Raw genomic sequence first — 25,866 nt, forward strand, 5'->3', positions numbered from 1 at the left:
TGCATTTGTACAGTTTCTGAGTGCAGCTTCCTTTTATAAATAAGCCACAGCAGTGTTATGGTACCCTAGGGGAAAGATGAGCCTTCAACTGTGAGGTAGCATCAGGTATTGGTCATATAATGCTTATGGGAAGACAGAGGGAGGAAAATATCACAGAATTACAGAATATGGTTGTAATCTCTTTCAAAATGGGGTGGTGGGGAAGTTTACAAAGTTACTTCCATTTTCTCTTTGGAAAATAATAGGACACACATGTTGATTTGAGGCTTATTTACAAATGCAGAATAGTCATAGGCATTTAAGTTAAAACTGTAGCAAGAGAGATTATTACATTTCTGAAATGTCATTACAGAAAAGACCACATTTTAATTCAAACAGATTTGATGTTTGAAGTATCTTGGCGAACACTGTTAGCTGTTAAAGGAATGCACAATAAAGTATATTCTCTTTGACAGGATATATTTTATGTCTTCCACTGAGTATTAATTCTCTTTTACTGAGAATGAGAGAAGAGATTTTTTGGCTTACAGTTCATAGTCTTGCCACTGTTTCTTCTCAAGAGCCATCAGCAATAATCCATCTTGATGTCCTGCCTGAGCATCCTCCTCTTCAGCATTCCCAGGCAGGACAAGCCCTTGGTGCTGAGCCCCTGGAGGGTGCAGGGTCAAATCCCTAAATTCAGCTGGTCTCCTCATTCAGGTCCTATTGCTGCTTTCCTGCTCACCTCTTCTCTTTCCTTCCTAAGTGAGGCAGCCCCCAAGTGCAAGATGCAAGTATGAAATGTTCCCCATGCCTTTGAGACCCCAGTGTTGTGTGTATCTCTGCATTTATGTGGGTCAAGGGACTTGGGAGAAATTACAAAAGGGCAGGGACATTCTCACCATGATCTTTACTCCAGGTGTTTTTTCTAAAGGAGAAAAAATACCAACTCTTGTTGTTGTTCTCGGTGTTTCTCTAGCCCTGAATAAATGACTTTTTGTCTGCTTTATGTTATCAGACCAGTGCAAATCAGCTGAACAGGGACTGCAGCCTGGTCCCAAAACTACATCAAATTCACACTGTGTGCTGGTTGAGCCAACACAAGAACCTTCCTAATTATATCAGGAAAACATTAGTGCTGTGTAGTTGTCTTAACCAACTAAATAACATGACTTGAGCTTGTGCTCCATTCCTTTCTTCCTCCTTTATTGAATAAAGATCACATGGTTTGAAAAATGGGGGTTGCCTTCAGAGGGTTCCAGACCAATAAGGAAATAATTCAGTATTAGTACCCAAATCCCTGTGGAAGCACAAGTCAAGCTGAAGGATTATGCATGAGTTGGTAGATCTTCCATATGTTGTTTGTACTCACTCCCTGAGGCTTTGTGCTATAAATAACAGAAACTGGAATGCAAAGCAGCACGCATCAGGGACAATAAAAGTAATAATTTGGAGATTCTTTTATAAATACGACTGGAGGGGACCCGTTATGATTGCAGAGTTTGGTCTTCTGCAAGACACAAACTTTCCTTGTGCTAATGCCTGCTGAAAATAGGTACAGCTTTTTATTTATCCAAATAGCATAAATTTGGAGACATATTTAAAGGAGCAAAAAACTCAACCCTGTATTTGAAAATCTGTTTTACCACTGGGCAGCTAAGAGAGCTGAACTAAGATAATTGGCTAATTTTATAATAATTGAATATCTAATTATTGAAAATGTTACTAAGGCTTCCAAATTCTTAGGAGTAGTTCTTACTGCTAGGAAAGAGCATGATTTATAATCTACATATCAGCATCCTTGATATGAGACTGGTTTGGTGTTGTTTCTGAGGTTTTAGGTGTTCTGCAAGGCATTTTAGAGCATCCCCAGCATGATGATGCAGGTTTGGAAGGATTTTAAGGGGCTTTTGGTAACCACGTCAAGAACATGTAATGTGAATTTCAGTTATCCTGGGAAAAGCTGCTAAGTGAATAGGGCCACAGAACATGACTGCATTCAGACACCAATGTTCTTTCTAGGTTCTTCTGAAATCATCTTTTGTGCACTGAGAAAACAAATTGCTGTACTCTTGAAATTTTCCAGGTGTAGATGAAAACTTATTAGGTAATAGACTGTCAATTATTTGCAAAATTTTAATCTGCTGCATCCTTATTCTGTGTTTAGTACTTGAGGAAAAGAATAGCATGCAAATGGATTCACTAATAATAGCTGATTAAAATGCATTAATTTTACATCACCAAATAATCATCATTAATTTAATTCCAGCACACCATAAAATGTCTAATTCCTCTGCAGCCAGTCCACATTTAAATAGATAAAGGAGACGACAGTAGTTTAGAAAGTCTCATTAAGTGCTCAGAGATACAGTTTATTTTTGTGTGTGAAGTTTATTTCTTTAATCACTTAAAATGCAATAAACACTACAGAAAGAATGCTGAAATTACACAGGCAGACAGGTGATAAAATGCCACCTGAAGCATGCTCTCTTGTCAGTGCTCTTCCCAGTTTGGAACCACCAGGTTTATTCCTGAGGGGCCACGCTTTAATCCGCTGTGCCTGTGCCCAGCTACTAAATCCTCAGCAGAATTAGAGATATACCTGTAGCTTTAATTTACAGTTGCTGTATTTTATGGCCTGTACAAATTAGATAGTGTTCTTATTAGCTCCATTGTCACAAACACTTTTTATATAATCAGATTATCTTTTTTTTTTCTGTAATAGTTCATGCTAATTTTCTGTCACCTCAATTTTTGAAAGCCCTCTCTGAGACTTTCAAGTAACACTTTCTCTCCAGCTTGGCAATTCTGCCAAAAAAAAAAAAATCTCAGCTCTTCTAATAATGGTTATTTATCTACTAGTTGCTACCTTCCATTCTGTTAGAACACCCAGTGTTTGCTCATGAAATAGGGAGTTAATCGGCTTAATGAGACATTCTAAATGCTTTCCATAGATCTAATTTATTAATAATTCAGAGGATACTCAAATGGCTGCCATTAGTTTGCTATCTCATCCTGCTCTCTGTGTTCTATGCTGTAGCTGCTGGGTGGTGAAAATATAACTTGAGGGCATGGATAGAACACCACAATTGCTCTTTAAAAATGCTCTCTTTGAAAATATTTCACTGCTGGTGGTTCAGGACGGAAACACAACAGATAGTTTGCTCCAGCCAGAAACACAGAGATCCAAAAAGAGTGGACTGAATCCAGTGTTCTAAAGAAACATAATGGTCTTTAGAGTTGCTGACTGCTCATTCCTGTGTATCAGCTCTATGCATATAAGCGTGTTTTTCTATTTTTGGGTGCAACTCAGTACATTTGAGGGCTGACATCTGTGCCCCTGAGGTGACTCAGATGCCCCTCCTTGGCAAGCAGGAGTCAGAAGTGGGCTGTGTGTTCTGAAGACATAGATAGCACAGTTCGGGTTGGATGTGGCAAATTAAGTTATGTAGGAATCTAATAATATATTGTAATTAAAACCCACATGGAACCTTCAACATTTGCTTTACGAATCTGTGAATACTTTTGGGAGCATTCAGACATGCTGCCTATTTCTGTAACCTCCAAAATCTATTACATGAACAGTTTCATGAACTCCTTATAAATCAGAGTATTTTAATTCTAGTAAAAAAGGTGGAAATGGGCAAGGAGGGGTAGGAGGTAAGAAACAGGTTTTTGAAAGAATTCAACTATTAAAAAAGATAAATAGCCTTGGTACCCATATCTCCATTGTTATATTTCTAAATATAATCAGACTCCAGTATTACTTAATTATTTATTTGATTATTTTATTCAGTCTGTTCAGTATTCTTCTTTTTGGAACTTTGTAATCTCTCTTCCTACACCATGTAGGTGTTGCACTTTTTCAAAAAGGAAATTGCACTTTTAAGTAAAAAAAAAATAGTGTTTTTATCCATCATTGTATCAAAATAGAATGCTTTGTCATTTTATTCAACCACATTTCTATAACCACATAAAATAGCAACAGGGAGAGAACAAATTGTATGTAGCCAGGGATTTGTATAAATTCCCTTCTTCTGATCTTATATTCATCTGTTTCTCCATGTATTAGGATTATATATCACCACAAGAAGTTAAATTTTTTTTTTGCAATGCTTCAAACAAGGACACTGAATTGGAGCAACTTATAGACAGAATCTGATACCATACAGAAAATTTATGTAATATAATAAGAAAAGCTGTATCTTATGTTGCAGGAAACAGTCTTATTGCTAACCAATTTCAGAATAGGTTACATATATGAAACTGGGATATGGCACCCAAAATCTCATTAAGCATTCCTAGTTTGTCTTTGTAACATCTGTCATTATCAAAACCAAATTCAACAGTCATTATTGTAGTCGCTGTTACTAGGGGAAAAAAACCCTTTTACATTTTAGTGGTGCAGTTAAAAATCCCTGTAGGGAATTCGGAGCCTTTATAGCAGCAACACAGACTAATATATTCCAAGGAAGTTAGATTGTCTGTGTCTGCTCCAAAAGTGTGTTGGATAAATCCCAAAGTTCACCTCTGAAAGGAATCAGAGGCCGTGGGTTGCAGAGCTGGAGTGAGAACTGCACCTGAATTGGTCTGTAGCACTCAAAGCCACACTGGGGTATTTGTGTGTGCCCATGGATGCTGCACAAGGCATTTATTTATGGATTCTGGGACTGCACAAAGTCAGGAACCTGGTATCCTAAAGGGATTAAAAGGTGCTTCAAGTCTTTGTATTGGCTGCACATGGGTGTCACTATAAGACATGAAACAACGCAAGTGCGCACATTGTTGTTTTCAAGGTGAAAAAAGGGAAGTTTATTTTCTGATTCTAAAATTTATAGATTTTTAAAAGTGGCAGTGGATTGGAGGGTGAAAGTGCCACCTCTCCAATGACACTGGACAAACAGTCCATCAAATTTCTCTTCTTCTATAAAAGAATGCAAAACAATAAGTTATTTACAGAAAGTGTGTAAGAAAGTTTGTCACAGGAATGTAAACATCAAAAAGCTTAGAAAATCTTTAAAAAATCAAAGTGATGCATGGGATTTGTTTGCAAATCCAAAATTTTAGGATCTCCTGAATCTCCTCAGCCCTCAGAGCTCTCTGGTGGTGTCATTCCCATTCCAGGCTCCACAGAGGATATGCAGGTAATTGTGTGCAAGCCCATCGCAGGGCATGGAGAATATCTGATCTCTTCCTGTCAGAAATCCCTGCAAAGCAGTGTATATATTTATTTTCTGGAGGCAATTGTCCCTTGCCAGCTTCTCCAAGCCTTGTGCTGTTCCTCATCTTAGTACCATAGGACGTGACTGACGGTGGCCATGGTTCAAATGCCATTGGTGGAGGTATGAATGTTTTGTCCAAATCAAAGGTTCAGGTTTGGCAGATCTCAGTGTGTCTGTTGGAGATGGAAAGACAGTCAAAAGCCATTGTTCTTGATAGAAAGCAGGAAAAAAATAATTAATAAATTGTTTTATGGATATGTCATTAAAAGGAAAGTGAAATATAGGTAGGCACCAGTGATGATTCCATATGAGGACTTTGCTGCTGGATTATTTTCTAATATTTAGTGATCATGAATTTTTGGTGAAATGAAAGCATCATAATGGTCTAAACAATTTTTTTATTATCATTATTTTAATGCCAATAAGGCAGACTATCAGTTTTAACTGTAAGCCTTAGGAAAACAATCATCAGGTATCAGAACTCCTGAATAACACAGAGTAGAATCCAGGGAAAGACAATTTATCCTCAGATCTTCTGAATATAAGGGTTTCTACATCGTATCAATTTATTCACATTTATTGCCAAGTGAGATGTGTTATGACGAATTTTTCAATATTCTTTACTGGTATGTTAAAATCAGATGTTGAAATATGGACATCCAAAGATGGAAATGAGAAATGGCCACTAAGCACAATGAGAGGCCCCTCTGGAACACAACTAAAGCTGTGGTTTTATTGATATTGCTGAGAAAATGTATCTACCAGACAGATTACTAGGCCATATAAATCCAATTTTAGAGTAACAGGAAGCACAGCAGGAAGCTCTGATTTGGCTGCTAAAGTTATCACTGTGGTTCCTCCTTCTTATATGTGGAACACCAGGTGGCCTATATTGTCTTCTAGGTGTTGAATATATTAATAGGATTTCTCCCAACATGTCTCCCTACTATCAGAAGGCATTGTGTAGTCAATTAAAATAGAGGTTGTTTGTTTCCTCCTCTCTCCCCTCTGTCCTGTCCTTGAAAAAAATGTCTGTGAGGGTTTTTATTATTGGTAGCATGCTATTTGTTCTGATGACTTAGTTTGTCTGGGAAAAAAAAAAACAACAAGGAAAACATTACTTTTGCTACATCTTGCTATTAAGGGTATTGGTTTAGAAATGCATTGTTTTAGAAACCCCCAAGGGGGAAAGATATTTTATGAGCAGAGAGCATGAGTGAGCTTCACTTGCTGACTGCAGATCCTGCAGGGATGGTGCCTTGCCAGCGAGAACTTCCCTGCAGATGTTGATAGGTTATGGCACATCAGCTGCAGAAGCACATTTTAGCAAACAAATCAAAGATCAGCACACAGACACCCAAATCCACCCATCTGAGAACTGTCTCCCTGTGTTTGACAATGATTTCTGAGCCTCACTCTGCTACCCAGAGCTGGCAGGGGCTCTGCCTACTGGTTGCCCCTCTGAAATTTGAAAATTCCATTCACTGTGAACTAAATAAATACATACATAGGATGGAAAAGCAAGAAGCAATTCATAATAAAATGGCCTCTTCCATTATTAACTGGCAAAACTCCCAAAGGCATTAAAATAAATGAACCATAGCATGAATCAAAAAGGCAAAAATGATAACTTGGGACTTATACTTTATAAGTTTAATTAAATACGAATGGATTGCTGAAACAGCATATGACTTCCTACACTATTACTGCTAGAAATAATTTTAGTGATTTAAAGATAAAAATTGAATGAGAGGTTTGACTGTATCTCACCTAATTCCATTATTCATGGCTACTTTCCTGTTTTCCCTGAACTGCATCAGTTTTCTCTTTAAAATTTCAGTCTCTGCAGAGTGCATATGCAATTCTCCATTTAGCTCATTTTCCAGCTGTTTATATATAAAACCCTGTGAATGTTTCATTTTACTGCTGCTGCTTTGCAGAGTCTTTCATCAGCATGAATGAATAAGGAAATAAATTTTGAGACAATTGGAAGAAAAGGAAAAAACATTTTCAAAATGAGCACTGAGCAGCTTGGAGGGTTGGACTGTGGCACGTGGTGCCACTTTGCTCACCAAACCACAAACTTGTATGTCATACTAAGAAGTTGAATCTGGTTTTTCCCCACCTGAACTTTACACTTAATTCCCTGAGTAAATTACCCCAGCTTGTACAATGGATGAAAGAAAGGAGAGTAATGTAATAGGCTTTACAGTTTTGCATTATTTTACATAAAAAAATACCACTCTGTTTTGAAATGGTGGTGGTCTTTTCTTAGGAAAAATTCTTAAGGCTTTGTGGTTAAAATCTCTGTGTCTGTTTCTGAGGCTTTTGCTGATATATTACAGAGTATTGTCAGTGGAATTGTGTAGAAAAATAGAAAATAGAATTAAATTCTTCATAGAAAATAAATAAAATAAGAAAACAGACAAGTTGCATAAATATTTGTGGAATTTCTACCTTAAAGCTGAATTCTGCTCACCAAAATGGTTCTCATAGCCAAGTCAAGTCTTGAGAATTGTCAAGTCTTTCTTAATATTAGGAATGGAGAGAAACTGCTGGTGTCTCTTTGGATAAAGTGCTTTCAGTAGGCACAAAAGTGCTTTTGATGTGCAGAAAATCCAGAAAACCCATGACTTTTAAGAGTAGTATTTTGTATTTGATAGTTAATATTGTGCTAAAATTATTATTTAAAATGAGCTCTTAAGCCAACCTATTTTAGGTCCTTTCCAGTTTAACTACCTTTAGAATAATAAATAAAAGAGTTCTTCTGTATGTGCTGTTATCCCACAAACTGATGGAATGCCTTGGTGGAGAAAAAGATTTGGCAAGCCTGCCCTTCCAGAGGGATTTACATCACTGAAGGAAATTGAGTTGTATTTGAGAAGAATTTTATGAAGCTGGAACTTCATCATTCCCTCTCTGTTCCCATTTATGTACAAACTTCATAGTAACGGCCAAAGCTTCTGTGAAATGTTGTGCTATTGCTGTTGGCCATGCTGGCTGGATAATGAGGGTGCAGAGACCACTATACTCCCACTTTTCACCCTTGCATGCACAAATATCCATATCTGCTCACAAATCTAAAATCTCTAGAGACTGCAGGTGAAAATGAGAAATTTCTAACCAGACACGCATCAGAGGAAGCAACACCAAAGTGTACTTATGAGACATCCATTATTCCATTTATTTTCATGTAAGTCTTTAGTTATTCTTGCTTTTAATTATCTTACTGATTGTTGGCTGAACAGCTGTGTGTTATCTGTCTTCAAGGAAATTCCATCATATTCAAGGCTAAGTGATGAAGGCCAAATATGTACATTCCACCAGGAACGTACTTATAAACCAAATTTGATACATACAAAAGTGAAAAGTACAGAAGTGAAGAAACCTTTCTCCAAAGAACACAGAAAGAACCAAGAGATGACATGAATTGAAAAGTCAGATGAAAAGCATCATAATTCTAAAGAGTTGTGCAAAACAGTAAAACAGAAAAGATCATTCCAAGATTACACGTCCCAAGAAACAAATATATTTGTATGACGTTTCTCAATATAGGTAATGGAACTATTCAAATATGCAAGATTGGACTTAATTGAATTTAAATGAAATGGTAAAAAATAATTTCCATCAATTTATTCTATTGGAATGGGATGAAAATAAGGGATATGCCCACTAAGAGAGCTGTGATTTTCTTCTTTGTGTTGGTTATGAACATGGTGTATTTTGCATTCCTTGCACATGCAAATTTCTACTGAAGCCAAGAGAATTTCTAGGTGAGGAATATATCTGAATCGACCCCATAATTTAATCACAATGTTGAAGAGTGAGCTTTTCCCAAAGTAAGCTGTAAATCAATGTGACACAAGAAAAAGAATGTACTAAAAGCATAGAGCCGTGATGGAGAATAGGGATGGGAAATCAGAGCAAAAATACTGTGACTTCAGTCACTGAGAGAAAATCTGAAATGTAACTTCAATTGCACTGAATTAAAACTAAATCAGCATGATCAACTAAATTGAAACTGAAATATGCTGTTAGAAACATTTCATAATTCATAATTTTGTTCTGATTATTGAGAATGACAAATACATTTAAAAATAAAGCAGACAGTCACGTAGATGTGATTATTCCTGTATGCAAATAACAGGATAACAGCTTGGGAATGAGCAGAGCCATTATCAGGTACATGTGATACAAACCATCACTAAGAAAAGGGCAGAAAATCCAATGGTATTCTGCTCCTGTGCTTTGTATTTGACAGATGGTCATTGACCCAATTCAGCCCTGAAATGAGGCACTGAGCAGTAACACTGCACTCCCAGATTTGATGTTTTTTGCAGGGAGTTATGAGGAATGAAATCTTTGTTTCTGCCCTCGGTGGATATTGAAATTTACCTGCAGTGGGTGCACAGCTCCTGTTTGCATCCATGTACCCAAAGTTCATCAATTTTTAAGTTGGCATACAAGTCTAGATCTGAGATTTTGTGCTTTTCCAGATGAAACAAGACGCAATGGAAGGGCTCCACGTTCAAGCTAATATTGCTATGAGCGCGTTTTTAAGGTGGTGGGTACTGTCTGTAGAAACTGGCAGGGCCATAGGTGTTCATACCCTGAACCATAAGTGTCATCCAGTTTCTGAAGGTGGGCTAGGACACCTGTAACTCCTTACAAACACATGAGTGAATGTCCTTAGAGCAGGTTCTCACTCTCTGAAAGCCAATAAGCAGCACAACTGATGTGAAAAATGCCAGAAAAGTGCTGGTTGGTTCTGTGTCATGCCTCTGTGTTCCCTGTTCTGAGATTCCTTACAGTCACAGTTTAAAAGACCCTTCCTCCTCCCCCACTCTCCAGGCTTTATTTTCATTTTTTTCTCGTTGTTTTGAAGGGGTTTTGTTATTGTCCTCGTTTGAAAAGTACTTTCAATCTTTTTACATTCTGTATGGTGTCTCCTACTTTTTGCAGGCTTCTTTATTAATATTAAAAATTCCCAAAGCTTACTCTTACTTCTCGGCCCATGGTTTCCTATGCTACCAATTTACACTTCCTATGCTGAATTTACACTTAAAAATCAAGATAAAAACTTGCTGCTTTTGCTAATCAGTGCAAAACAAAAAACTGTGAAGAAGGCTGCAAACATCAAAATACTTTTTTTTTTTGCTTAGATAGTTTGCAACCTTGATAAGATCAGAGAAACAAGAGTAGGAAGCTGTTGCCTGCGATACAGAACCATTAAACTATTCTCCTTGCAGAAAAAGCAGTGATCACAACATCTCACATCTGTTCTTCCTGAACCTTAGAGCATGAAAGGAAATGAGATATTACAGGGGAAAAAAAAAAAAAAAAAACCAACCAAAAAAGCAAACCAACAGCTCAATGTGCTTCTGCACTGGGTTGCAGATTCCACAGTTTTCTTCCTGCTGTGAAATCACTTTCCATACTGGCTTAGAAATTATAACGGATGTAGCAGTGCCCTAAATGTGTATTTAAATACAAGGCAGATATAAACTGCTGAGAAGATTGTCTGAAAAAATGCTTCCCCAAAGAAGTCACAGCTTCTTTATGGCCTGCTTAGCCCTGGTTATACCAGTGACTACTGCAGACAAGGAAATGAAAAGGCTTCCATACCCCCTTTTTTTAAAGATTAATTCCATGTTGGATCAGCCTGGTTTCCTTGTTCTCTCAGTGTCTCTCACTGACCTACCTAGAACATACTCCAGGAATTGATTAAAAAAAAAAAAAAAGTATGAATTTTGCTTGATTTCTAGGGTGCAGGAAGGGGCCAGCAGTGTTTTTTGGGGCATTAATTTCATCTGTGGCCTATTTTAAGGCCTGGGGAGAGTGTCAGCACTGCCTTGATATCAAACAGTTCAACTCCAGACACCAAATATCTTGAATTTGCTTCTCAAGCAGAAGTCTAATTAATCCCCTAAAATTGCAAAGATCTGCTGGACATATGGTCAGCTTCTCTGCAGATCTCACAATCACAAGAACATAGAAACAATCACCAGTCTCCTTGAAAAAATACAGTAAGAACCCAACTGATTTTTAGGGGTGATTTTTGCACTGTCAAAAGTATTTCTGCAACCTTTTAAAGATCAAGTTTACTGTAGACTGAAATAGGTGGCACATGGAGGGCAATTTCTTGGGTCTGCACCTGTTGGAAAGATTATTCTAATTTTTAACCCCAAAGTAGAGGTGCATTGGGGTACCACAACAAGGAACTGCCAGAGAACAACTTTTGGATCCTTTAATGCCAGAAACTTCACAGCCATTGTTTTGTGGTCTAATTGTTTCACCCACAATTGTGGTCTGTGAATTATCCTACCTAGTTCTTATTACATATTTTAAGATCTCCCATTTTCTGCCCAGGGGAGCGTTTTATCAGCTGTGCCTTCATTAGTCATGGGCTGCAACACCTGAGCTTTGGGGACTAAAACTCTGGGTGGGGAGCAGGCCCACAGTGTATTTTTCAGAGCTTCCACTTTACAGTGTTCTGCTCTGGCTGTGTGTAAACTTTGTAGGTGCCAGCTGTTAAATATTGTCAGGTAAACGCTGCCCCACAAAATTTTCATGAGCTCTGTAGGCAGCACTGCCTGAGAAAGAAATGCAAAGAGCAAAATGAGCATCAGTTCAGTTCCTTAGTGTGATTAATGGTTCAGCTTATTGGATACTCTGCTTTTCAGAGGTGCCAAACATCATCTGTGAGCAGCACAATTTAACAAAGGAGGCTCAAGTGCTTTGCCTCACCTGCAAAGGGAAATCAGCAGCGCATTTTGACTAAATTATTTTAATTGCCTTGAAAAAGTTTGCTGTTAAATCTAAACAAGCATTTTATTATTAAAGTGTTTAAATCCTGTCATTTTGAAGCAATGCTTATTGTTAGTTGGAGACATTTTGTTTTCTCCCTGTATCAGAGGGAGTTAAATGTAAAAAGTACTCACTGGCTTCTTAAGAGCAAGGAAACATTTTTGAACATGACATTTATAATTAAAACATCATTCAAAAATGACAGCCAAAATTATGCAACAGCATGCCTCTGAACAGATAGGACAAGGTTTTAGAGAAAAATGCAGTTAAATTTTTTGGGGGATAGAAAAAAAATCTAAGTTTAAAGCTTCCCTGTGGTGTAGCTTTCTGCTGCCCTGTAGCTGGCTTCTGAGGGAAAAGTGCAGGTGCTTGAGATGCTAAAGGCAAACATAATTGAAATTCAAGAAAAAATGTTGAATATCTTTAGACAAATAATGTCATAAAAAGAGAATTCATTAAGATCAGCAAAATAATGTATATTTATGGATGCTAGCGAGCAGATCTTGGTCAGACAGGGGAACAAGGCTGTGCATCAGTTCAACAGCAAGGAACTGAATTCATAAGCAGTGGGAAAGGAGAGAGAATGAAAGAGGGGAGGAACAAGTCCTAGCTTATTTTCCCACAGAAAGACAAAGCTAATGCCTATTTCCTGTCTGGGTTGCAATAGATAAAAGCTGAGGAGAGCTGCCAGTTATCTGAATTGATACACGCTCGGCTGGAATAAAGCAGAGTTTTGTAATTTATTTTGTTGAGCTCTTTTCCAGTTGTTTGTAGCTGCCACATCTAATTGTGCTTGTGTAGTCCTTTAATTTGCATGAAAGAAGATAACATAATTGAAAAACTCAGGAGTAAGACAAGTTCAGATTACTAGCACAGGCAAGTTAATTTGTTATTCATTAAATGCTAATGAACCTGGCACCTATGTTTTATTTGTTTCACTCAGTTTGAAATTGGAAAGGTCTTGTAACACAGCTAAGTCTGTGATAAACAGAGATGTTAAATTAAACTGCTGTTTTCCCTGATGTTCCACTAGAATAAGCAGGTTGGTAAAACCAGGCAACTATAAACACATGTGTGTGGTGAAACATCCCCTAAAGGCAAAGACAAAACTGCGAGGAAGTCATTCCCGTATTCAGATTCCTTTGAGAACAGGGGCTAAACTTTTTGACCCCTCAGGGCCCAGTTTGACCTATTTTCCATACAGAATGGACAAAGTGTTGGTGCAATGAGAATTGCACAGTGATCTTGTCTTAAAATCCAGGGGCAGGGTTTGGTTTCTGCATCTGCCTGCAGTTGTGCTGCCATTACAACTGGGTGCAAACATGAGGAGTAGCCTTGAGTTGGCCCAGATGTCTTTGATAATGCTGCAGAAATGGCTGAAAAGAATTCTGGAGCTGTTCTCAGAAGTGCCAAAGACTTGCAGAAATGTTATAATGACGTATTTTCCCTTCAGCTGCTAAAATTTGAGTTTTGAAACAGCTATTTTTGTTCATGCATGTTATACTTCATTATTGTGTTTCATTTTGGCCTCAGTGTCTTTGCTGCTCAAATCTAAAGTTGCAGGAATGGTACTGAACCTTAGGGGCCAAATTTCCTTACTTACATGGCTAATTTATGTTATTGGGTTATTTATGGTATGTTTTACTGAAGAAGGTAGTTAAACTCATTTTAAAAATAAATATGAGGACAATTTAATGTTGACTTCTTCTGAAAAGTTCTTTTCATTTTGTGTAATCTTCTTTTACAGGACTTTTAAAACATGTGCAGCCTGAAAAGAAAATATATGATAGTTAAAGCACATTTCTAACTTCAAATTATTGAAAAATGTCCACAGATCCAGGTCCCCAGATCATCTTACCTATGCACAATACAGATTCTGATGTTTGTTTGCAAGCCAATTCTTGTTTCTGAACATGACCTAGAAGGAATAAAATACAGAATGAAGTATTCTGACAAGATTCTGGTTTGATTCAAGACTAACAATGTGCATATGCTCAAAAATATTCTTGTGGTAGGTTTTGCTTATACTGGAATAATTGTAGATTGACTGAGGGTGGAACAGAAATTTGGTTTATTCAATTTGTGCTGGTCAAGTGAGAGAGTATAAAAATATTGTATAAACTTATTTACGATTGGAGGTGGTCTTGTCTGAAACAGGACATTTAAAAAAAAACAAGAGAAAATAATGCCTCTAATGTATGTGCTGCTATTCAGGGTTGCTATTTTTATTTGCATCAATATCTTGTAAACAACTTGAACCTTTTACTCCTGAAATTTGAAACTACGTCTCCACATAAGCCATAACCTCATGCTCTTGCTTAAAATCTGTGCTGGCAGAGGGAGAGTCTGAGCTGTGAGAATCCTGCTGGGGAGAGGAGAGTGAGCCCAGGTGAGATTGTTTTCCCTGTTGCTTCTCAATGAAATTAATGCTGCTTAACCACGGGTTTTCCAAAAGCAATGTGCATGTTATGTATGGAAAAAATATGGGAGCCAAAAATCTTTCCCAGTTAGTGGCCTCTTGGATCAGGACATCAATGTACTAAGTTACAGAAGATTAACTGGTGCCTTTCAGGTGAACAATCAAAATTTACTTTTTACCTAAACTTCATTCCTATTAAATCATTCTGTGAAATATGCATGAGTGAACAAGAAAAAAATTATGGAATCAGATTCTTAACTGTTTCAGCTAAGAATTTTTTCAATAGTTTAACACCTCCTCACTGTTTCTTTGCGTACAAATGCAAAAATTAAAAAGGTCAAAACGAAGCTGCAATTTTTCTTTTCAACTTATAAGCTACATAAAGACATTATTGCATTCTTATTCATTCACTTCTGCTACAGAAATAGTTAATTTGAAAACTAAGGTAAGTCTCTAAGCCAACCTGGCAAAGTGACAGTGGAAAATATTGAATAGTTCCATTTGAATTATGATTGATGCTGTGTGAAGAAGGGAAAAAAAAAAACAACAAACCCAAACAAAAAAACCCCAACAAAGCAACAAACTCCAACTTTCTTGTGACAAGTTATGGTGTTTGGATCTTTTAGAGATTGAAATTCTCCAGACCTGGCTCTCTAGCACAGAGATGTGCGATGTTTTTCTAAAGCAAACCCCTGTCTTTTGAAGCCTGCTCTTCATACCATGTGTCTCTTAAATCAGCTAAGCTCTGAAAGCATCTTTTTCATTTGTTCCACTTCAGACCCTCGCTGGTGTACTGCTGTTTTGTATACACTTGCTTGCTACATGTTTTTATCTCTGCTGGAGGGAAAGAATTGCTCTGGTGGGGAAAGAGAGAATCTGTTGCTAAAATGAAATGAGGAAATAGGCAAGTTATTGTGCTGAATCAAGGAAATTACCTATATCTTTGCCTTTTCTTATAGTGTGGAGCAAAACCTGTACAAAAGCTTTTATCAAGAGAAGAGCTCAGCTCTCCATCATGAGTTTCCCTGGATTCAACATCAGTTAACTCCATAATGTTATTATATTCTCTGCTCATTTTCTGACACATTCTGGAGTAACATCACTTTCTTCTGAGACCAAGCAGAGACTCTCAGGCAGCCCTGTCATAGCACCCTGTAATTTTTTATCACTGGTCCTGACTCTCCTGTGCTCCCCAGCCTCCTCTCTCCTGAGGGCAACACTCACTGTGCTCAAATCATTATTTTAAAATTAACATAAAGACAGGTGATGACAATCAACCTTAAATGGGCATCTGATGCTTCCTGCACACCAATTGAATGGCAAAAAAGCCCCCACACAAAGATCATTTAAGATCATTTTACGGAGCACTTTTGTTGGCATTTCTTTCAGATTGTATTTTTGGGCTCCTTGAAGCAGCAGACCCTGATTTTGTGTAGCTGTACCCAAATCCTGGTGGCACTGTCCTACCTGTCACACACAGCCAGGTGAGACCATGGCTCTCTTGGTCACTGGGGAATATTCCCAGGAGCCCTAGGCAAGCATCATATCCCTCTGCAACCTTATTAGGTTTAGTCAAACTTCCAGCAAGCAGTGAAATGTATGAAATATACCAGCATCTTCTAGATCACATCTGCTCATACAGAAAAGTAATATCTGAACAAAGCTTTTACATGAAATTAAATGTGTTATTTCTGCCAATTGGCATGTATTCTGTTCTGTTTTAGTGTCAAAATTAGGCTTCAAAATTCATCCAGGATGTAATGGAATGCGTGCAATAAAATCTCTTGTAGGATTTGATAATGCATCTCAAGAAAAAAATAATAGCACTAAATGCTAAAGGCCCAAATTACTTGTCTGTAGTAGATTATTTGGCTTTTCAGTCATTAGCTTAAAGAATGGGAAGTGTAAGGAAGTACTAAGGAAGATCACTTTTTCAGAGGCAGAAAAAGGTTCTGAGCTACTTCTCAGCATTGAGCTATACAGTGAGGTACTTTGGGATAAAAACTAAGGCACAGTAGTCTTCCAGTTGTGTCCTGATCTCATAGTGCCACTCAGGAGGGATCCCCCATATCAGCTCAGCTGCTACAGCTTATAAAAATAGCTTCACCTTCTAGGTCTGTTGCAAAGAAATTGCATCTCAGAACTGGTTGAACATTTCTTCTGCCAATTCCACTTGGTAGGCCAGTATCTGAAAATGTATTTAAGCTATATAAAATTTTCATCTCTGGTCCTGCAGTTCCAGTGATTCTTTCTTTGCAGACAGAGTTTTGTGAGTATTTGAATTAAGTATTTCAAAATGCCAGATCAGAAATCAGAAGCTAAACTTGCCTGAAATATTTGTCAGATAGAAAGCACTTTGAAGTAGATATAAACTGCGGAGCAAAAATTGTCTCTTATGGGTGACATGAGAAATATAAGATTTTTTTTTTGCTATGAATGAAAGGTATTTTAATTTTTTTTTTTGCAGGTTCTCAGTCTAGGGGAAAATATTTTCCCAAAATATTTGGAAAAAAACCCAGTCTCTTCCTGGCTCTTTTTTTTTTGTGTGTATCTCTAAACTAAAACCATGATGTTATAATTTAAGGAAACATGCATGCTCAGTAAATAGAGAAAATATGACAATATTATCAGAATACAATATCAAAATTTAAAAATCGCTGCATGATTGTGCTTATTCATTGGAATTATTATAAAATAATTTAGTTTTTTGTTTTGAAAATTCTTTTGATCAGCCTTGTGGTGTGGAAGTCTTCAGTTATCTGTGTGAAAATTTGATTAATTCAAATTGACAGACAGGTTTATCAGCAGCTGTCAGCTCAGTGTGTCTGTCAATGTCTGAGAAAGAAGAGCAAGCGAATGTATCAGATAATATATGATTATACCATTACACACCTGTTTCATTAACAAAAATCTAGACAATTAGTACTTGATTATTAGAGGTCATGAAAAGACTCACTGAAAGTGTGATGGTCATGAGCCTCAGTATTAAAATTAGGTTTTGTTGCAGCTTTTGTCCATTTTTCTGATCTTCTCTCTCCACTGATGTCTGTGGGGTTATTTGAACACTAAAGAGAAAAAAAATTATAAAGATTTTTGGTATTACCACCTGATAAGGAAAAAAAAGAATAGTGTTCATGTCAAATCAGACAGCTCTCATTTACCAACTGAGAGCTTAGAAGTATCTTCTTCTTTATTTAATGTGGTTTCACGACCACTTCTCTGTTCAGTCACTCTGTCCTCATAGGAAGGAGGAATCCGGTATCTGAATGAATTCCAGGAAAAGTAATTTCCAAGTAAGGAAGAGAATTTAAGATCCTACATGAAAAAGGAGTAATAAACACAATTACTGCCTTGGCAGAATCAATCATACAGAGCTTTCAAATCAGCTCTTTTATCCAATAAACCCACATTTTTAACAAGTTAATTCCAGCTACTGAGTCTCAAACATCTCACAAGGCATCTAAGATGGATGAAGTGCTGATGAGCTGGTGTTCTCTGTACAGCATCAGCAGGGAGCAGGTCCTTGCTGATGGAGTTCCATGGGATTTTTGAGATCAAATTCCCTCAGCAAAACAGGCAAACACGCAGTTCTTCAGGAAGCACATCTGTTGCATTGCCTACATTCATCTCTTGTGACTGGGAGAGCTCCCAGCTCTCTTGGTACCACCAAGGGAAGAAAAGGAAGCAAAACACCCAGTAAAACCTCTGCAAAGAACTTTGCCACTGCATCTCACATTCCGCTACTCCTCTGTGGGGGAAACATTTGTTCATTTTCTCCCAAGTCCAAACACAAGTCACTCTCAAAGGAGGCACTGCTTTTATGAACAAGATAAAGATGACATGAGAAAAAAATGTTTTTGTTTTTGTTTTGTTTTGTTTTGTTTTTTTACTGTGGTGGCTAAGATCATGGCCTGCTGGCCACCATGTAACAATGTGAAATAAAACTCAACTTTTTAACATTCAGATGAATGGGCAGCTTCTGTTCCATCTGCAAAGAAGCAAGTCCTCCAGTCTCTTGAACTCCTTGGCTATTGACTAAACTAAGCCTGATGGAGTGGCAGTCCTGGGGCTGTGCAGCAGTGTACACTGTGACCTCTGTGTTATTTAAATGTCCTTGCTACAATTCCTGTCTTTTTCTAGCAGCTTTTTGGTCTGTGGTGTTAGCTCCTTGAGTGACCTTGCTTGCTCTTTTGGCTGCCCAAGCTGCTGACTGCTGTGCTGTTTGCAGCAAAGCCTGCAGTCCTGGAGACAGATTTCTAGCACAGATTTCTGATGTACTGCTTTGGCTCTCTGGGTGTATCTCTCTTTCATTCTCTCTGATTCAGAAAGGCTGAGGGGAGCGCTGAATACAGGATTTTGACTAACTTCAGCTCTGCAAACGTCTCACAAAGCGTGGATGTGAGGTTATTTATATCATACAGGAATATTGAACATTTTCTCCTTGTAGGTAAGGAGATTTCACATGGTGCTTTGAAATGAAAGGCTTTACTTAACCTGCAGGATCTCAGTCGTTAAACACAACCAAGGTCACATCTGCAGAATGGGAAAAAAGAACATTTTAATAGAACGTCTACTCACTAGGCAAAGGCAGAATAAAACCAGCAATAGCTTGTTGCAGTATGAATGTAGGTTCTAATGAAACTGGTATGTGCACATATAACAGAATAATGCATGCAGTCCTCAGATAAACTTCTTCCACATGTACATTTATTTAACTAAAACACTTGTCTCTGTTAATACAGGAAGCAATAAAATAAAGCTAAATAAACCCCAAAATATCCAGGACTTCTCCAAATTAGCAGGTGTAACATGGAAAAAAAAGCAAGACAGGACTCCAGTCCTCCTTCTCCCTCAGTACTGACAACTCCAGCTCAAGGGCTGGCAGTGAGGCACATTTGTAAGTTTGAGAGGTTTTTCTAGCTTTGCTCCTGGAAAGAAAATTTTTAATCTGTTTCTGTTACATATAGAGCCTAATTAGGAAGGAACTGGCTTAAAATGGCCAATAGTTAACAGGCTTGAGGCAGGTGTTCATGTGTGTGTGCACATGCACTGGCACTGCAGGGATAGAAGCAGATCTCTGTGCCTGTATTAGTGTGTTGGAGTCCTAGATGCTGAGAATATTTAAATATATATATAATATATATATAAACTGTAAGAAAAAACTTTTTAATAAAGCAGAATAAAAAGTATTAATAATAAAAGACAACAAACAAAGCAGCAGCTGTTCAGGCAGTGATACCTTTAAACTCTTGTAGTAAATGGTCCTGTTGATCTCCAGAGGGAAGAGGTTCTGCTCCTTCCCCGAGCGTGCCCAGTTGATGTAGCGCAGCCAGTTGCCCTTTTCTGGGTCGGTGGCATCCACACACATCCAGCCCAGGTTGGGGTAATACACCTGTGGGACAGACACAGGGACACCTGCTCACACCACAGCACCAAAATGTGGCATCCTCTGAATCGTTCCCCCTCAGGTGTAGGAAAGACATTTTGTGCTGTTCTTAGTATAATATATATATCTATTTAAATAGATATGTGTGGTGCTTTCTGTGCTCAGCTTGCTAAGCTTTACTAAGCTCAATTTGACTAATTGCTTTCAGAATTAATCAAAATTCTGTCAAAAAAGAAGTTAGAAATTAATTTTATTCATTTCCTCAGATACAAAGGCTGGCTGCAAGGATCTCAAAATGCACCTCTGAAATAACATGTGGACATCTAAGTCCTACAGTGTAAACTTCACCTGGGGTCTGGCCTTCAGAAGCACTTCAAAACAGACGTACAAGAGCACTCTGGATTATAAAACTATAATCATGCTTACTTCAGTCAGCATTAAAGATTTAATTTTAAGACAATCCTTTGAGGAAGAAAAAAAAATATAAGAAATTCAATGGTCAAATAATTCAATTAATTTTCTGCATTTCTGTTTCAAGGAAAATTTCCTTACATATCCTTTCCTTGCTTATTTATATTTTACCAAAAGAATGTGCAGGTCCAGTATCATTATGTAGAATCCTTCATTAGCTGTAGAAGTTCAAGAGCCTGGTGTTAAAAAGCTGGAGTTTCTTGCAAGAGAGTTCTTTTTACATAATGACTTCCCTACCTAACAAACCTTGAACCATTTAGCATGGGAAGCATTCTCATTTTTCAGATAACAAAAATTCATCTGCAGTATTTTCTCCACAGCCGTGTAATGAGGCTTGTAGAAACATGTCACACAGAAATAGAATGAATAAATCAAATTGTACAGGAAAAAAAAGAAAAACCCTCAAGGATCTGACTGTAGAAATGACAAAGAACAGGGAACTCTGCAGCTCTCTTGATTGTCACTTGAAACCCATTTCTTTTTCCCTGCTCTTTAAGAGAATGTTTCAGGTAAATTTCCTCTTGCCATTGTATTGCCAGGGCAGGTTAGGGATTCTGTGAAGAGATGCTTGAAAATATCCAAAGTTCATTTGGAGTGGTATATTGGAGAAGTTATGGAGGTTGGTTTTCCTGAGGCTTCGCTTACTTTATAGGTAATTGTTTTCCACCTTGTAAAATGCTTTGTAAGGACAAACAAAAAATGCTCATAATAGACTTCCAGGATAAAGAATCCGCCTTGGGAAGTTTGTGGGTGACTCCTCCTCAGGAAGGGGAAGGGAATTAAAGTGTATTGATGTGTGATTTATCTTTGGTGCAGAGAGTTTGCCAGGACAAATGTCAGTGAGGAAGGATCAACCTTTGTTTCCAGCAGCTGTCCACCATCACCCTCTCTGTTTTAACGAACCTGAGCTGGAATACAAATGTCAAGCAATTTCCTCACTCTATCAGGAAGGCTGGGAGAAGTGGGGGGTAGAGTGATGCTTCCATATGGTCATGGTGTGCAGCAGAGCTGCTCAACCGCACTCTGAAGGAGGTGGAAATGAGCAGGCAATGACCCAGAGCTATGGAAGAATTAGCGCCAAGCACATCTCAATGCATTCCAGCTCTGAACACGGCAGGTTTGGCCGTGCTTCCCACATCTCCTCCCTCTCCTCCATGGCAAGGGAGATGCTGTGCCTGGCTGCTCCACAGGGCACTGGCAGCAGCAGCAGCTGGGGGAACCTTCTGATCCACAGGCTATTTTGCTGAGATCGCCTAATAGTTGTTTAAATATATTTTATAAGTACATGGGGAAATCAGAAATAAAAAAACTGCACCCAGTCTTTTGGTATTTGCATCATTACAATTATCATTAATGTTTTAGTATTGAGTCTTGCCACTGCAGACTTTGTTTCGAGTAACATTTGATTTTATATATGAGGTGACATTCTGGGAGGGGGCTACAAGAAAATTTGCCTGCTGTTACAGCCAGTGGGAACAAAGGAAGTCAACCCAAGGCTTGAGTTCTGCATGTCAGTACAGATGTTCTGCCACTAGAAAACATATTCAGGAGTTTTTTCTGGTTTGGATGCTCAAATAACTTACAGTTGCATATATAATTATATTTATAGTAGGATACATATAATTTTTCACAATTTAATCTTTTGGTCATATTTCATTTAGGCTTTTTTGCTTTTAGATTTTTTCTGAAACTCATTTGACAAAAGATTTTCATGGCTCGTGCAAAATTATGTGGTTTTATGCACATGCCACTATCTGTATTTTAATGTGTTCATTTTCTGAGCAGTAAACCCAGCATTTCATATCCATAAATATTAAACTGAAAAAAAAAATAGAATAATGCTTTACTTTCTCCAAAGCTTCAGTTAATGAAAGGTAAAAATGGAAAGCTGCTGCTCCAGACATGACAATTGCTAGAAACTGCTTTATGCAAAGAGCAAGATTCTTTGTGGAAAATTGGAAGATTGCAAATGGAGTACTTTTTTTTTTTTTTCCCTAAGGGATGAAAACTGAAAAAACTCCCAACACTTCAAGTGACTAATCAATGCCTACAATGCAAAAACATATCACTTATTGTGAGTCAATCAAACAGATTGACCATTTCATAGTGTTTACTTAGCAAGGAACTTGTTCATAGTGTTTACTCATAGGATATGTTCATAGTGTTTACTTAACAAAGGACTTTTTATAGTTCCTCCTGCAGATATGTAGGTTTGTATCATCTGTGACACAAATCATGAAGAATCGTAAGTGGATAGCAAGGGCAAAATTTCTGTTAGCTATTTGATACAAGGCAAATAGAATTGTTTTATCTTGGAGTTAGAAAAGAAATTATGTATTTCATATGATGCCTGGAATCAATGGAAACCCTTGAATCAATGATACCTGATCAATGGAAATAGAGAAAACCACATTTAGAATGGAAAATTATTTATGTGTTTACTGTACACTGAGATTAGGTTTTTAAAATTTTTAATTGGAGGATAGAACTTGAGATTTTGGTGGGAAGTGTTTGGGTTTTTTGGGGGGGATGGGGTTATGTTTTTTGGTGTTTTTTCCTCATTTTTTCTTTGCTTTTACTTCAGGTAATACAAGTTCAACATGTCACATTCTGTGTGTTTATTACTGGCTTAAAACTCTACATCTTTATGCTTTTCAGCCTTCATTTGTTTTGTTCAACAGTGGGACATGGATTGTCCTTACCTGGTGTTTACATAGAAAGTTTTTTTTTCTTTCCCCCTCCTTCTTCTAAATCATCTCATCCTTCTTCTCATCATCTCAACTGTTCACAGTTCTTATTTTCACTTACAGTTTTCATTTCAGTTTAAATAAAAGTGTCCCAAAATAGTTTAACAGCCTCTCTGAGTAGCACTGCCAGACACACAAGCCAAAGGAAAATCTGTGATTTTCTGTGACTTGCTAATATTAAAGATTTAAGGACTTTAGAATCTATATATTAAAAAAAAAAAAGAAGTCAGGCTTTAAGGCTTAACATGAATATGTATAAATTTACTGTAGATGAAGCATAAACTACCACTTCTCTTTTTTTCCTCTTTTAATTTTTTAAAATGTATTTTTTGCTAATAAATGGTTTAAAAATAATAATATTCAAAAGGAGTACTTCATGTTCTTTTTAAAATTAGCTTGGACATTGAGGAGTTCCAAAATGTGTCTTTAATGTTCTTCCTATGAAGCAGTTTAATCAGATGTCACAATAAATATGTAAAATTAGATTTATTTTATCAAGAGGCAAAAAAAACCTCATTACACAGAAAGCTTCAACAAACTCAAGCTTGCCTAATACCTAATATATAATCCAGTAGTTTAATTTTTAACCTGATTATTGCTCTTAACAGAATTCATTAGCACCTCAGAGTCCTGTAAGTTGTTTGAATGATACTTGTTATAATTAATATTTAGTCTTTAATACTGTTCAGAGTTTCCCAGACTTCCAGAATGCCTCTTGTAATGGCTTTTTTTTTTTTCTAATTTGCCAGCTGTGCAAACTTCACTGCCACAAGGATACAGGGAGGCTTCACAGATGGAATGTGGCCTTGCACTGATTGAATAACCATTTATATTCTCCTGCAGTAGGAGATGGGAATACCCTGTCTGAACAGCAGTGCTTCCTCTCATTCCCAGGTAGGTATTATTCCATATCTCTGTATGTGTCCTGTATCCATGTTTGTGTCATTTAACTAATATACAGTGGGCTGGTTTGGGCTGGGTTAGGTTGGGTTTTGTTCATAAATCCCAGTACAAAGCCGAGCCACAGCCCCACACTACTGTGAACAAAAGGAACTTTGTCTCAGCCAAACCCAGCATGTGTGGACTTTGCCTGTTTGTCTCCAGGGAATGGCACTGGGGTATAAATTCTGATTCATTGCTGAATTACAGGGAGTGGAATTGTTAAGCCATGGGCAAATGAAGGTAGCAAGTGTACACTCACCCAGATGAGCCATGGTGCGTGATTTCTGTCACTAGAGTTCATACACCTGAGTTCTAAAATTCCAGAGCTCCTCAGGTCTAAATCTGGAGACTTGTGGTTTGCTCAGCTTGAAAGTTTGAGCTTAAAAGATCAGATCTAAGCTACTGTCTCTGTGTCTTCATTTAGAAACAGGAAACAAACAAACTCCCATTCATGTGGCTGCTGCTCTGCTCCTACCGCTTCACGTGGAGTGGCTCCATGCGTTTCTGCTTGCTCTGCTCCCTAGGAACTGCTCATCAGCCCAGCATTATCCCTTTGCTTCTGCTGGCTTTCAGGCTGGAGTGCCCTCCAGCTGCTGAGAGCCTGGTTCCCCCTGGGTTTGGTTGATTAGGATGGGGCAGCGCTGCTTCCCTGCAGGGCTTGAGTTTCCTGCCCTCACCACAGCGCTTGGTGTTGTCGCCAGTGGTGTGGCTGACCAGGATGCAAGCACTTTAAGTATCCTCAGCTTGATGCTTGCTGCAACTGGTGCCCTAGATGCCTTGAGAAGGCTGACCTACTCACTAAAGCAGTAAGGAATCTGAAAAGTACAAAAGCTAAAACCTGAGGCATCACCCTCATGGGAGTTGTAAAAAGAAAGTGCTATGTAGACAGCATGTGCATGAATGAAGGGAAAGTTCCACAGCACTTCCATAAAGAAAGTGCTGGGTAGACAACAGAGTTGCCTTCTCCAAAGCAAGATAAAGGAGCAAAATCTGAGGGGATGCCATGGGTGATGGAGTCATCCATCTGCTGGTCATTTACATTTCAGATAAATATCAAGAAAAAAAAGCTTTCCCTCATAAACAGGGGTTTCATTATTGGCACCACAGCACAGATGCAGAAAGTCTTTTTTACAACTAGAGGACCTGGGGACACAACTTTTAACTGAGGTGGTGTGAAATTGAGAGCAAAGAACAGGTGCCAAATTCTCCCAATCCAGTGGCGGTTCTCATCCAGTAGGTCCAGTGTTAGACATGAAACACCATGGCGCTCTTATTTTTCTTGCTTCACAAAGCCCATTAAAATTTAATTTAAAAGGAAGTGGCATTTTAAATTATTTTGGTTTTAACAAAAAAGGATTAAGGAATACAATTAGAAATTTACAAAGCCAAGTGGTTTTTTTCAGATTTCACAATAAAATGTTTTGTTTGTGCATCAACACAAGACCACGAGGCTCACCTCACAGTTCAGGTATTGAGACCTCCAGGCCTCTGAGGTTCAGTTTTCACTAGCAGCAGACAAAAGAAATCATTCAGCATAGATTGGGGATAACCACAACTGATTAGAAAATGCTCATAAGTTCTAAGTGTTATTAGACCTTTACAGTAGTCTGTAAAGTTTACAGTAGTTTAAAGTCCAAATTAGAGTGGACTCAGGGTTTCATTCAGCACATGAAAGAAACTCCTGCTTAAAAACTTTAGCCTGCTGGTTTTGTTTTCCTTTGCACAGATAGAGGCAGGTTGAAAGGTAAACACAGCACTCAGCATCAGCTCTGCTTAGCAGGGAAACTGAACTTGGACCTCAAGTCTTTCTTAGACTGTCCTGTAGAATACAGGGTCGCCTGTTTCTCCATTTAAGTAAATTCTCATTTTCATTGGCATACAGGAAGCCTGATA

Source organism: Geospiza fortis, unplaced genomic scaffold (assembly GCF_000277835.1).
Source record: "Geospiza fortis unplaced genomic scaffold, GeoFor_1.0 scaffold390, whole genome shotgun sequence".
NCBI lineage: Eukaryota > Metazoa > Chordata > Aves > Passeriformes > Thraupidae > Geospiza > Geospiza fortis.